The 13,605-nt window shown below is 44.1% G+C and overlaps 1 protein-coding gene across 13 annotated transcripts in view; it reads right to left on the bottom strand.

The window, feature by feature from the left end:
• PLEKHA5 (pleckstrin homology domain containing A5) overlaps positions 1-13,605 on the bottom strand; it is a 619,814-nt gene that overhangs the window by 527,207 nt on the left and 79,002 nt on the right. The window contains exon 1 of one of the 13 annotated variants that reach the window (XM_073621391.1): positions 1,174-1,310. The exons of the other annotated variants lie outside the window; for them this stretch is intronic. The gene's annotated coding sequence lies outside the window, so the exon portion shown is untranslated. Of the gene's footprint in view, positions 1-1,173; positions 1,311-13,605 lie in introns of those variants that run through there. 13 annotated transcript variants of the gene reach the window in all.

Here is a 13,605-nt window from a genome sequence, read left to right as displayed (position 1 = left end):
CAGAGCATGCTGAATTAAATATGAATAGAAAGGATTGTACATTTAGAGTGGAGTTCTGTGATAATCTGCTGACATGAGAGATGTGTAGGAGGAACACTCGCCTAACTATCGGCAAGTTTGCCAATTCCATCAATACAACTACCAGCAGGAGGCAAAGGCCCTCCGTGGAGCTTCTATATACAGATGTAGGTAGATGTACCCCTCTAATACAGATAAGGTTCTATAGAGAGACACAGAAGGTTGATGGAGAAAGTAGGAGGGGAGAAAGACCGGGTAGAAAGGGGTGGTGGTGGGTGGAGAGGGAGGTAGAGATGGGGAACTATGGAAGCCAGAGGACAGATATGGGGAAAAAGGGGGCAGAAAGAGGAAAAAAAGATGGGGTGGGGTGGGGGGGTAGAACATTTGGGGAGGGAAAGAGAAAAACGACAGAGAGAGAGAGACAGAGAGAGAGAGAGAGAGAAAGAAGGGGTTCTGGGTTATCACAGCAATTCCACAAATACAAGGATTTTCCTATTTGTGAATGTGTCATGGTTACCACAGTGTATTGATGGATTATCAGAGTTCCCAAAGTCAGAGTAACAATACAGCACAGATCGCACTGTGACATTATCACAGCCGGTTTCACTGGATGGTCAGAACCTCTCTGTCCGGCCCCCAAATCATATGGATGAGCACAACCTGAACCATCACAGGCGTATCAGCAGCAAAACTAAATATATACATAACGCCCATAATGCAAGGTATCTCTGTACTGGATCATAAGGACAAGAAACATCCCACAGATCCCCATCACAGAGAACAGTAGCAGGCCAGCAATACATCTCCTTATACAAAGCACATATCAGATAATGGCCCTGGTTCTGAAGACCGGATTCTATCAGACGGACTGGAATCCATCAGCTGCTGAGCTGTACTGTGCTGTTCTGTGCAGGGAGGCGAGAGCACAGCAGTCGCTCACAGCACTGTGCAGGCCTTGCCACTATTCACAGAAACTCATCGCAATTCTCTCAGTGCATCTACAAACAGAGAGCATGGATAGCACAGGACGGCTGTACTGGTAGGAGTGCTGGAATCTCAGAAAAACACATGGGGTTAATCTGCATGCTGAGGGTGTATTGTGCAGGTAACATAAGCAGCATGTATACATGTAATACACAAGAGACACTCGCCTACCTGGTGGAGGGAGAGAGACGCAAGGCACGGGGACATGTCAGCGGTGACCTGCCACTCTGCTGTGCCTCAGCTGAATGAAGGATGAGCTGTGGGAGAGCTGCGATCTTTGGAAAGGAGGTTGCAATCTGAGCATGCTCAGTGCCACCATCAACAGCTCAGCATGTGACTAGAACTCACAACATCTCTTGTCTGCTGATCATACTTGGGTCCTAGCCGTCAGCTGGTTAACATCGAGATATAGCACTGAAATCCATAGCTAGGAGTAGCACAAGTATAACCGGATTTACCTAGGATCCAGAAAGCCAGCAATGGAAGAGTCTGTCATGGAGGAATCACAGAAAGCCAGAACAGGTTAAATATCCTCCATCCTCACATCAAATGAGATCACAAATCAGTAGTGTTCAAAAAAAAAAAAAAAAAAAGGAGTACACTAACAGCAACCAATTGCCCCAAGCTACTGAAAGCTTATAGGTAGCTTTTTTCTATGCTACGCTGCAAGCTACAATTCAATCCCTGGCATGTGTCTAGCACAGTTGCAGACAGGGTGTTCAAAAACAGAATGCACCGTTATTGTCACATGGTTTTATTAGGAGAATAGTTTCCATACAAATAATGCCTGGATGAGATCAGGCTCTACCCTATGGCAAAACAAGGAGTAGATGCTCAGGACCAACAGGACTTTTTCTCTACCCTGGCAGTACACCTTATGTGGAAAGGACTACCCCTGGTAATTTTTCAAAGCAGCTTTTCTGTTCCAGGAGTGTTAGCATCCAGATGGAAACAGAATCCTCCTTATGTAGGGCAAAATCATAGAGGCTGGTTTAAATTTGGTAGACATGTGCACACTGAAATATTTCGTTTCGGAATTTCGTTTTCGTCCGAAAAATAAATGTATTTAGTTACTCGCGAAATTCGTTTTTATTTATTTCGTTTTTTATTAAAAATTGCATTCGTCCGAAAATCCAAATTAAGGTCGAATCTGTCATTGGAGGCTTATGGTGTCTGTCAAATGTTCAAAGAAGATTCGACGGAGCAGCTAAACTGTACGACGCCGTATAGTTTACCTGCTCCGTCGAACCTTCTTAGAACTTTCAACAGACACCATAAGCCAAAGTACGTGTACTTAGTTCTAGCTATTTTACTGCTCCTGCTCTTTGGTTACAATCAGCCAATAACATTCATCATCATCATTATTTTTATTCATCTTTTCTCCCCTACGTCGAATCTTTTCTCCCCTACGTCGAATCTTTTCTCCCCTACGTCGAATCTTTTCTCCCCTACGTCGAATCTTTTCTCCCCTACGTCGAATCTTTTCTCCCCTTCGTCGAATCTTTTCTCCCCTTCGTCGAATCTTTTCTCCCCTTCGTCGAATCTTTTCTCTCTATGTAGAATAATCTTGGACTAATAGAGTTAAGGTTAGGCACATTCGACCACAGGTTTGATGGACACAGATTGTTATTATCATCATGTCAAATCTCCTGTCTATATCGAACTGTTGTAGCAACGAAAACGAAAATAAAGCATTTGTTTATGTCGGATCTTTTGTTTTTCGGATTCTGCACTTTCGTTATCGTTTGTTAAAACGATAACGAAAATACCTGAAATTCGGACGAAAATGCATTCGGACGAAAACGAATGCACATGTCTAAAATTTGGTATCAGCCAACCAATCACCACAGCAAATCTCACCTGCCAATATTTGCCTGGGGACTTTAATTGAGGCACATCACTCATATAAGATAATACATATATTCACATGATTAAAGGTTTATTGACCCAATTAAATTACATCATGGTAAAATCCAGTTAAAACCTTATTAGACTGATTTGGAACATTAAATTCATACACAGTTTCGATGTTGGCATACATATATTTGTAGACATATATAAAATTGCAATCGATAAACTCGACGCGTTTCACGAATCAATGTTCACTTCCTCAGGAGTAGATGCATAACCTATATCTACAGGGTAAAATAACAGTATAATATTATATAATTTTTTTTTTCTTTTTCTAAGCTATTGTTATCACAGAAATCAAATTATTCAATGAGGCAAACACCTAGCCTCTATACTTACAAAATCAGCCTAAACATAGCAGCGCTAGGGAGAAGGGTTGTCAAAGACATCTGTCCCAGGAGCTGTGGCAGGACACCATATGGACCATGGGGACAAATGGAAGGCAGGTCTGGTGCTAAAGAAATGTATATCCATGTGCCTAAATTCATGCTGACACCCACAATAAATTCCAGCCAATAACTGTAATAAATGTAAATATGTATAAGTGACCATCCACAGTGGTGCGGAGTAACAAGTGACTATAGAGTCAGCTATGAAGGCAAAAAAAGGGGGACAAAGTGTGATAATTGCATACTGCTGAAAAATACCACCGTAGAATAAAGCAAACATGGGAATGAAGGGATATGGGGACCGTGAGCAGTGTGAAAAACACAAAATTGAAGACAAGTGCAAAAAAAAAAAAAAAAAGGGGGTAACCTAACTCACTGTGACTGATCTGATGTGTCGTCCATGTGGTCTAGTGCAAAAACGAACGTCATTTTATCCCAAAGGTCCAAAATGGGTTCCTCCCAACGCCATGTGTGGACTGCCCAGGGGGGGGCGGTCGCAAGGGCGCAGGTGCAAAATTTTCGTCTCATCTTACCGCTCTCCTAACAGAGGCCTTAAATTCCTTACTAAGCAGCCACTCCTTTCACACAGAATCCCTAACTGCATCAATCTCAATGATCCCTAAACCCAACACAGATGACACTGCATTGTCCAACTACAGACAAATCTACATTCTCAATCTTGATATAAAGCAACTGGCCAAAGTCCTCTCCACCCGCCTTAACCCGATTATAGGCTCCCTTATACATTAGGGATGAAACTGGTTTTCTTTCCTCCTGCCAAGCAGGAGACAACATCCGTACAGCAACACTCCTAGCCCACCTTGCCCGAACCCACCGCATCCCAACCTGATTTATCTCCCCAGATAAACGCAAAGCGTTTCATACGCTCTCTTGGCCCTACCTTCACTCTATTCTACAGCGATGGGGGTTTGGTACCCACTTTCTAGGCTGGATCTCAGGCCTATACCAGAACTCCAGAGCTTACATCACATACTCTGATTTCCGCTCTGATTTCATCCCAATCGAGCGAGGTACCCCGTCAAGGTTGCCCTCTTTCCCCACTCCTACTTTCTCTGGTTATTGAACCTCTGGTCCTTCTCATTCGCTCTAATCCTAACCTACATGGCCTGGAACTCAGCAGCTATCAAGACAAACTCTGCCTATTTGCGGATGATGTTACAGTCTTCCTAACCTCCCGGCCACCCTCTCCAAATTTGAGCGCGTATCGGGCCTACAGGTAAACCTACAAAAGTCGACGGCTTTGAATATTTCCCTACCACCACCCCCTCAAGTAGCCAGTTTATCTGAACTTCTCCGATTTCCTTGGGCCGCTTCTTCTGATTCCCTACCTGGGCATCAAATTCACCACTAATCCTAGCAACCTATATGCAGCCAACTACCCCCCTATGCTATCACACCTCTACAAACCTTCTGTCTAAATGGGCATCCCTACCACTAGCATGGATGGGGAGGGTACCTATTCTCAAAATGTCCATTCTTCCCAAAATTCTCCATCTTTTTTAGGGTACGTCCGATACCTGTCCCATCCCACTACCTGAGGATACTACAGTGTAGGGCCTCCCAAAGCATCTGGGGCAACATCAAACCCCACCTACCCAAACAAACTCTCAACACCCCCTTATTCAGGGCGGCCTTAGCGTACCTAACTTTGTAAAGTGCTACTAAGCAGCTCAGCTAGCACAACTCCCCAAATACCATGCCACCAAAGAAATACCACTCTGGGTAGCAATTGAATCTGTAGAGTGTAGCTCCCTCTCCACAGCTAGACTTCTTTGGCTAGCACCATCACTACGACGTTCAATCACTAATCCCATAACTAAACATAGCTTGGTTATATGGGATAGATTCAAAAGTCATTTCGGCCTCTAATCCCCTCATAACTCCCTCCTCTCCTTCCTTCGTAACCCCGCCTTTTATCTGGCTTGAATATCATCTTCCTTCTCTGCCTGGGCCCAGGCAGGTCTACTAAAAGCCCATCACTTCAAGTTCAATTCAATTACGTCCTTCCCAACTCTTTGTGCCACCCACGGATTCCCCCCCCCCCTCAAAACTCTTCCGCTACTTACAAATAAAACACTTCTACGCACCATGTACACCCCTGGACTCGTTCTCTCAAATCTCACAACTTTTAAACGAGCTTGCAAGTCAGACCCCTATAGAAGGGATCTTATCTCTGACCCTTTATGCCAAACTTATATTATATCCCACATCACCCTGGCATACATGAAGTGGAAAAGATCTCAAGCTAACCCTTGAACCCGCCGAATGGTCACATATCTGGAAGGCAACTAAATGAGCCTCACCCAACATTGTAGGCCTAGAAACCAACTACAAGGTGCTCACCAGATGACACCTGGTTCCCGCCAGGATCTCAAAAATTTTCCCCCAATGCTCTGTACACTTCTTTTGTGGCTGTCAAACCTCAGGAACTCATGTTCATATCTGGTGGGACTGTCCCATTGTGCAAACATTCTGGAACAAATTCTATCGACTCTTTATGAGACACCCATGGCCCCAGATCCGACCGTGGCTCTCCCAAACAACAAACCATTGGCTGTAACACACTGCCAGTTCAAAGTCTTACTCTTTGTCACCACTGCAGCAAAACAAACCATTGCTAAGGCTTGGAAATCCCCCTAAGTATCCTAGTAAAGAAGCACAGAATCACCCAACCAATGATCCACTCCAAGACAGAAGCAGTTAGCCTTAACAAAACTGCACTCTATGGAAAACAATGGAAACCCTGGATCACCCATTTTCTACCCCCTGATCTTAACAATTCACTACTGTTGACTTAACCTAACCTGTCCGGGCAGAGTTCCTCTCTAGGGTAACCCCCCCTTTTTTTCTTTTTCTTCTCTGTCTTATCGTACAACAGCCCCCCCCCCCCCCCCTTTTTTTTTTTTTTTTTTTATTATTCCCGAGACTACTCCCTTACACCTATCTTTGCTAACCAGGGAGGCCTAGGCCTCCTCATTCCCACCTAAGCTGATGCAGGCTACTACATACAGTTCCCCTCAGGGTCCCCCCCCCCATGACCTTGTGATCCCTGACGGGCCAACTTTCCTTTTTCTCATCATCCACTGACCAATAGCCTCTTATGATTCCAAATACTTTCATGCACCCCTCTATTCAAAAATGGTTGTTGACATTGCTTACATTATGCCTGCTTTGTTACCAACCTCCCCTGTTCTCAGGGGCCTGCCCTTTTAAACCTCATACGGCCATGATCTACATGGAAAGACTCGGCCCCCTACTGTTACTGTTAATACTAATCTTTTAAATGTTCTTTACTATTTGCCATTGGCTTATGTTAGATACTTTGAGCCCTGCTGAAGTGCACTTCTTTGACTACTTGGTAAATGTAAAATGATATTCACATTGTTAAACCTCAATAAAATATTTGGAGAGGAAGAAAAAAAGAAATGCATTTTCACTTCATATCATGATACCCATCTTACATCATCGGTTTGTATTAATCAAAAGAGGCGGTGTGGACCCCAATTTTCTGGATTTCTTTGCATGTACTTGGAGTGGGTCGTCTGGACTCACAAAAGACCCCTGTAAAGGAAAAAGGGAGCAGCTTCATTGTGGCAGCAGGGATTTTTAGGCTTTGCTGTTTCTCATACAACCAGTTGCAAGGGAATGAGGCACCCACACCGATGGCAAGATTAATGGTCTAAATGTTCAATTCAACAATGACAGAGAAAATGGTCTACTTCAGTGGTTCTCAACCTGTCCTCAAGTACCCCCAACAGGCCATGTTTTGGGAATTTCTCTTAGATAAAATAGGTGTCCAAAATACCAAGCCATTGACTCCGATTTAAAGCACCTGTACAAGATAAAAGAAAAACCTGCAAACATGGTACTTAAGGACTGAGATTGAGAACCACTGGTCTACCTGAACACTGAATCATGTTCTTTTATTCAATGGCCTACCAGCCCTGGGTTGATAAAAGGCAACATCTGCCCATTGCCACACTAGTATTAGTTCTCACAGATCACATATGTGGCACTCCAAGTGTTCTGTGTTTCGCAAAGTCAGCATGATTTCTAGATGTGATTACGATCCATGTGGCTGTAGTTTGTTATCTTGGGGTCTCATTCATCAGCAAAAGAAAGATGACAGATTTATCACCTGAAATACACCAAGTATGCGACATGTGAGAGCAATCCTAGGCCAGCTGCCATAATGCTACTTAGCCTCCCTGGCGGTATGATTATTTCGGATTTTAGGTGCTGAAAGAGGTACAATTATTTTGCATGGAAATTTGGCGTTTTATATTGTAGGTCTGTAAATCTTAACAATAACACACTTAAATCTGTCCAAACCAGAGTCTAGTAGATATCCCGGGTATGATAAAGTTTGAAACACAAAAACATAAATTATAATATAATAAATAAAAATAAATAATTAAAAAAAATTAAAAAAAATAGTAATAAAATAAATTTCCCCACAATTCACTATCGCTCAATTCTGCAAGTGTTCTAATTTACTATCGCTGTTTTCTAGCTGGTCTAAAGCCACTTTTGACGTAAAGGGACACTTTTTGGTTGCTATGGACAATCTCCAGTTTCCAGGCAGAAAGAACAGTGTATATCATGTAAAACTGCATGCAGGGCATGGGCCAGAGCACTGGGGACAAAAGGGACGTGAAATCATTTCATACAGTACTGTAATCTGTAAGATTACAGTACTGTATGTGTTATGATTTTGACATTTTTTTTGAATTTGCCGCCAGGCTCCGCCCCCGTGCGTCGCGCCGCTCGCAGGGAACGGAGCCTGGCACGGAGAGGCTTCGGAGGAGGACGGAGCCCTCGGACACTGCGGGGGACATCGCAGGATCCCGGGGACAAGGTAAGTAACGCCGCCCCAGGATCCTGCAATGCGATCCCGAGTGTGGCTCGGGGTTACCGCTAATGGTACTGAATTTTAACCCCGAGCCACACTCGGGAAAACCGCCAGGGAGGTTAAAGTCCCCACTAGTGAGAAATCAGGGAGCTGGGAACAAATGAAAGAATCACTAGCGAGATACAGTGCCTTGAAAAAGTACTCATACCCCTTGAAATTTTCCACATTTTTTCATGTTGCAACCAAAAATGTAAATGTATTTTATGGGGATTTTATGTGATAGGCCAACACAAAGTGGCACATAATTGTGGAAGGAAAATGACAAGTGATTTTCAAATTTTTTTTACAAATAAAATATGTGAAAAGTGTGGCGTGCATTTGTATTCAGCCCTCCTGAGTCAAAACTTTGTAGAACTACCTTTCGCTGCACTTAAGCAAGTCTTTTTGGGTATGTTTCTACCAGCTTTGCATATCTATAGAGGGGAATTTTTGTCCACTCTTTGCAAAATAGCTCAAGCTCTGTCAGATTGGATAGCGAGTGTCTGTATACAGATATTTTCAAGTCTTGCCACAGATTCTCAATTGGATTTAGGTCTGGACTTTGGGCCATTCTAACACATGAATATGCTCTGATCTAAACCATTCCATTGTAGCTCTGATGTGTTTTCTTCTAAGATTGCCCTGTATTTGGCTCCATCCATCTTCCCATCAACTCTGACCAGCTTCCCTGTCCCTGCTGAAGAAAAGCATCCCCACAACATGATGTGTTTGACAATTGTGTTCAGGGTGATGTGCAGTGATAGTTTTCTGCCACAAAGAGTTTTGCTTTCAGGCCAAAAAGATCAATTTTGGTCTCATCTGACCAGAGCACCTTCTTCCACATGTTTGCTGTGTCCCCCACATGGCTTCTCGCAAACTGCAAACGGGACTTCTTATGGCTTTCTTCTTGTCACTCTTGTGCACGACTAATAATTATCCTGTGGACAGATTCTCCAACCTGAGCTTTGGATCCCTTCAGCTCCTCCAGAGTTACCATGGGCCTCTTGGCTGCTTCTCTGATTAATGCTCTCCTTGCCCGGCCTGTCAGTTTAGGTGGATGGCCAGGTCTTGGTAGGTTTGCAGTTGTGCCACACTCTTTACATTTTCAGGTGATGGATTGAACAGTGCTCTGTGAGATGTTCAAAGCTTGGGATATTTTTTTTATAACCCAACCCTGCTTTAAACTTCTCCACAACTTTATCCCTGACCTATCTGGTGTGTTCCTTGGCCTTCATGATGTTGTTTGTTCACTAAGGTTCAACAAACCTCTAAGGGCTTCACAGAACAGCTGTACACAGCTGGGAACTGATGGGCATTGATACGTGGCACTGATGGGGGCCGTGTCTTGTCATGTAGATCATGGCCATATGAGGTTTAAAATTCTGAGATTAAATTACACACAGGTGGACTCTATTTACCAACTAGGTGACTTCTTAAGGCAATCTTTTCCACTAGATTTTAGTTAGCGGTGTCAGAGTAAAGGGGGCTGAATACAAACGCATGCCACACTTTTCAGATATTTGTTAAAAATTTTAATAACCAGTTATTTTGCTTCCACTTCAATTATGTGCCACTTTGCGTTGGTCCATCACATTAAATCCCAATAAAATTTACATTTTTGCTTGTAACATGATAAAATGTGGGAAGTTTCAAGGGGTATGAATACCTTTTCAAGGCACTATACTAATTGGGACCCAATTGAGGAACTACAGATGAGAAACGTGGAGCTGGGACCTGATGGTAGAATTGCACGTCCAATGCATGGAGCTGGGGACCAATAGAGGAATTGCAGGTGAGCTGGGGCCCAATGGAGGAATTGCAGGCAAGCTGGGGCCCAATGGAGGAATTGCAGGCGAGCTGGGGCCCAATGGAGGAATTGCAGGTGGCATACATGGACCTGGGATACGATGGGGAAATTGCAGATAAGATGTGTGAAGCTGGGACCTGATGGTGGAATTGCTGGTGAGATATCAGGGAGCAAGAACCTGATGCGAGAATCAATGATGAGAGATACGAGGAGCCAGGACCCAACAGAGGAATAGCTGGCGACATATCAGGAAGCAGGAGCCTAGTGAAGAAATCGCTGGTGAGATATCAAGGAGTCCCAATCAAGGAATCACTGGTGAGATATTGGGGATCTGGAACCTGATGAAAGAATCACAAATGAGATATTGGGGAGCAAATACCAAATTGTGAGATATCAGGGAGTGAATACCTGCTGCAGGAATCACTAGCGAGATATCAGGGAAGGGAGACCTGATGCTTGAATCACTAATGAGATATGTGGAGCTGGGACTCGTTGAAGGAATCGTTGAGGAATTATTGGGGAGCTCTGACCCGATGCAGAAATCACTAGTGATATACCAAGGAGCTGGGAACCAAAAGAGGTATCACTGGTGAGATATCAGGGAGCTGGAACCTGATGGAGGAATTGCTGGCAAGATGCATGGAAACAGGACCCTATGGAGGAATTGCTAGTGAAATATCAAGATGCTGTGATCTTATACAGGAATCATTGGCGAGATATCAGGATGCTGTGATCTTATACAGGAATCATTGGTGAGATATCAGGCAGCTGAGACACGACAATCATGGAATCACTGGTGATATTTCAGGAAACTAGGACCTGGAGGAATCGCTGGCAACATATCGGGAGATGGAGAAATGTACACAGACTACCAAGCTCTGCTCTGACAGGAGAGACGTGTAAACTTGGCCATTTCACAGTGAATTGGTTGCCATGGCGGCATCATATGAAATGAACACAACAATCAGGAACTGTGAAGAAAAAGCTCTAGCAGATAATCAGAAGTTATTTAGAGAGCAACGACATCCGGAAGTGAGAGGAGGAGAGAGCAGTGGGAACAGTTTAAGGCAGAACTCTATACAACTCCATTTTAACTATATAGCTAGGTAAACTTATAAGTGCTAAAGAATTTTTGTTCACGCAGCCTTGTGATCCAGGTACACCTACCAGACACCACATTCAGGCCCTGGGCCTCTGTGCTTTGTAATAACACAGCCTTGTCCGGGGTCAACTCCAGTCTATTGCTAGGTGCACAGATGAGGTTTTTTTTTTTGTTTAACACAATGGGCTGAACGAAAAAAACTGAGAGGTCGCCGTACTAAGTGATGTCTGTGCAGTGATATCCTCGCTGAGCTATTGTGTTCCAATAGGGGGACTGCCCCACACACACACACACGAACACACTGACCAGCGCTCAACCATTGGCGTTGATCCGATGCTGGTTTTCCAGCATGCCCGTTTGATAAAAGCCAGTTGCTAGACCGGCTACAGTCAGACAGGCTGCTGTACACACAGGCTGAATGTTGGCTGGTTTCAATTTAACTGCCCGATATTTGGCCCGTCTGTACCAGCCTTTTGACCGGACAATGAAAAAGCAGCAGCACAGTGTTGTGTTCATAAACAGATTAAAAGCTGTATGCTTTTATTTAAACACATGTGGATTATTTTTTAATCCTGCATATAGACCAGTTTTAAGTTTCCAGAACAGAACTTACGATGCCACTGAGGCTGGAAGGAGACTGTGTCCTCGACAGCAAAAGATAATCCTGCAGCTGGCTGGATCCTGGCAAGCCTACTCATAAAATGGAGAGAGCACTGCACAGAATAAGGTGACTCAACCCGCAAGTCAACTCCAAGCACAAGTCTGCTGATACATTTAACACTATCCTCCTCCCCAGACTTACAATGCTGCTGTGCCTCCTGTGCTCATTCCTCCAGAGTTGTATCTCACTAATACAGGAGGTATGTTACTAGCCAGATCCCCTGGTGAAAACAGAGGGAGAAAAAAAAAAAAACAAAAGAAAAGAAAGCTGATGCAGCCACATCTAAGGGTTGGTAAGCTGCAATATATTACATTTTTGGTTTCGGGTTTAATACCGCTTTAAACATGCTATGAATACAGGAAATCACAGTAATAGTCTCTTACAGTGTCCACCAAAGCAGGCCATAGATGTACTGAAATTCGGCTGCTTCACCAGGAACTGACCGAATTTTGATCCACGCAAGACTGTCCATCAACGTCTCACACATATCTTAATTAGTTTTCAGAGACAACTGAAGATATTCTAAAATTGGTCACTATGGGAAATGGTTGCACTTTTGCATTGATTTCCACTGTGCATCACTTCACAAGGACAATTATACAGGGAAGAGAGACTGTTTCCCTATGACAACCAATAAGACTTAATTTTTTTCCACCAAAAAAGCTCTGTTTGTCATAGTGCTTTGCTGCAACAAAGCTACCTCCCCTGTGCTCTGTTCATCATAGTGCTTTACTGCAACAAAGCTACCTCCCCTGTGCTCTGTTCATCATAGTGCTTTACTGCAACAAAGCTACCTCCCCTGTGCTCTGTTCATCATAGTGCTTTACTGCAACAAAGCTACCTCCCCTGTGCTCTGTTCATCATAGTGCTTTACTGCAACAAAGCTACCTCCCCTGTGCTCTGTTCATCATAGTGCTTTACTGCAACAAAGCTACCTCCCCTGTGCTCTGTTCATCATAGTGCTTTACTGCAACAAAGCTACCTCCCCTGTGCTCTGTTCATCATAGTGCTTTACTGCAACAAAGCTACCTCCCCTGTGCTCTGTTCATCATAGTGCTTTACTGCAACAAAGCTACCTCCCCTGTGCTCTGTTCATCATAGTGCTTTACTGCAACAAAGCTACCTCCCCTGTGCTCTGTTCATCATAGTGCTTTACTGCAACAAAGCTACCTCCCCTGTGCTCTGTTCATCATAGTGCTTTACTGCAACAAAGCTACCTCCCCTGTGCTCTGTTCATCATAGTGCTTTGCTGCAACAAAGCTACCTCCCCTGTGTTCAAGATTTATATTTATTGCTAGGTCTGTGTGTGACATTTTTTAGTGTTTCCCTATTATCTGAGGGATGATCAGGGTAATCGCAGGTATCTTGGGGTATAACTGTAGAGTGGGAAGTGGACACATGGGATAAGCTGAGGGGACCAGTGCTGGTGTAAAGCCAACATACTTTAACGGGGGGGGGGGGGGGTCATAATTCAACATATGAGAGGGGGGTCGGGGGGTCCGGGGGGGGGGTATGGGAGAAGCCGATATACAGCAGAAGAGGGTGGTGGGATAACCTGACACACTACACTGGGAATGAAATACATATGGTCTCCCTTCATTTTGTAAAGTGCTATACAAACTGTTGCCACTATATAAATGCTGCTTAATAATTACACATTGGTGCAAGGAGTAAGGGGGCAGTGCTGGGGATAAGGTATACACTAAGCGGTCATACATCTACAGCGAAGAAGGGGGGGGGGGGTCAGTAATTTGGGCGACGCTGACTAAGCCAACATACAGCAGCAGGAAGGAGAGGGACTGGGGGAGGTGTCACTGGCCA

The sequence above is a fragment of the Aquarana catesbeiana genome, linkage group LG03, assembly GCF_042186555.1.
Source record: "Aquarana catesbeiana isolate 2022-GZ linkage group LG03, ASM4218655v1, whole genome shotgun sequence".
Lineage (NCBI taxonomy): Eukaryota > Metazoa > Chordata > Amphibia > Anura > Ranidae > Aquarana > Aquarana catesbeiana.
The sequence above is the reverse complement of the archived record's forward strand: the minus strand, read 5'-3'. Positions and strand labels throughout refer to the sequence as shown.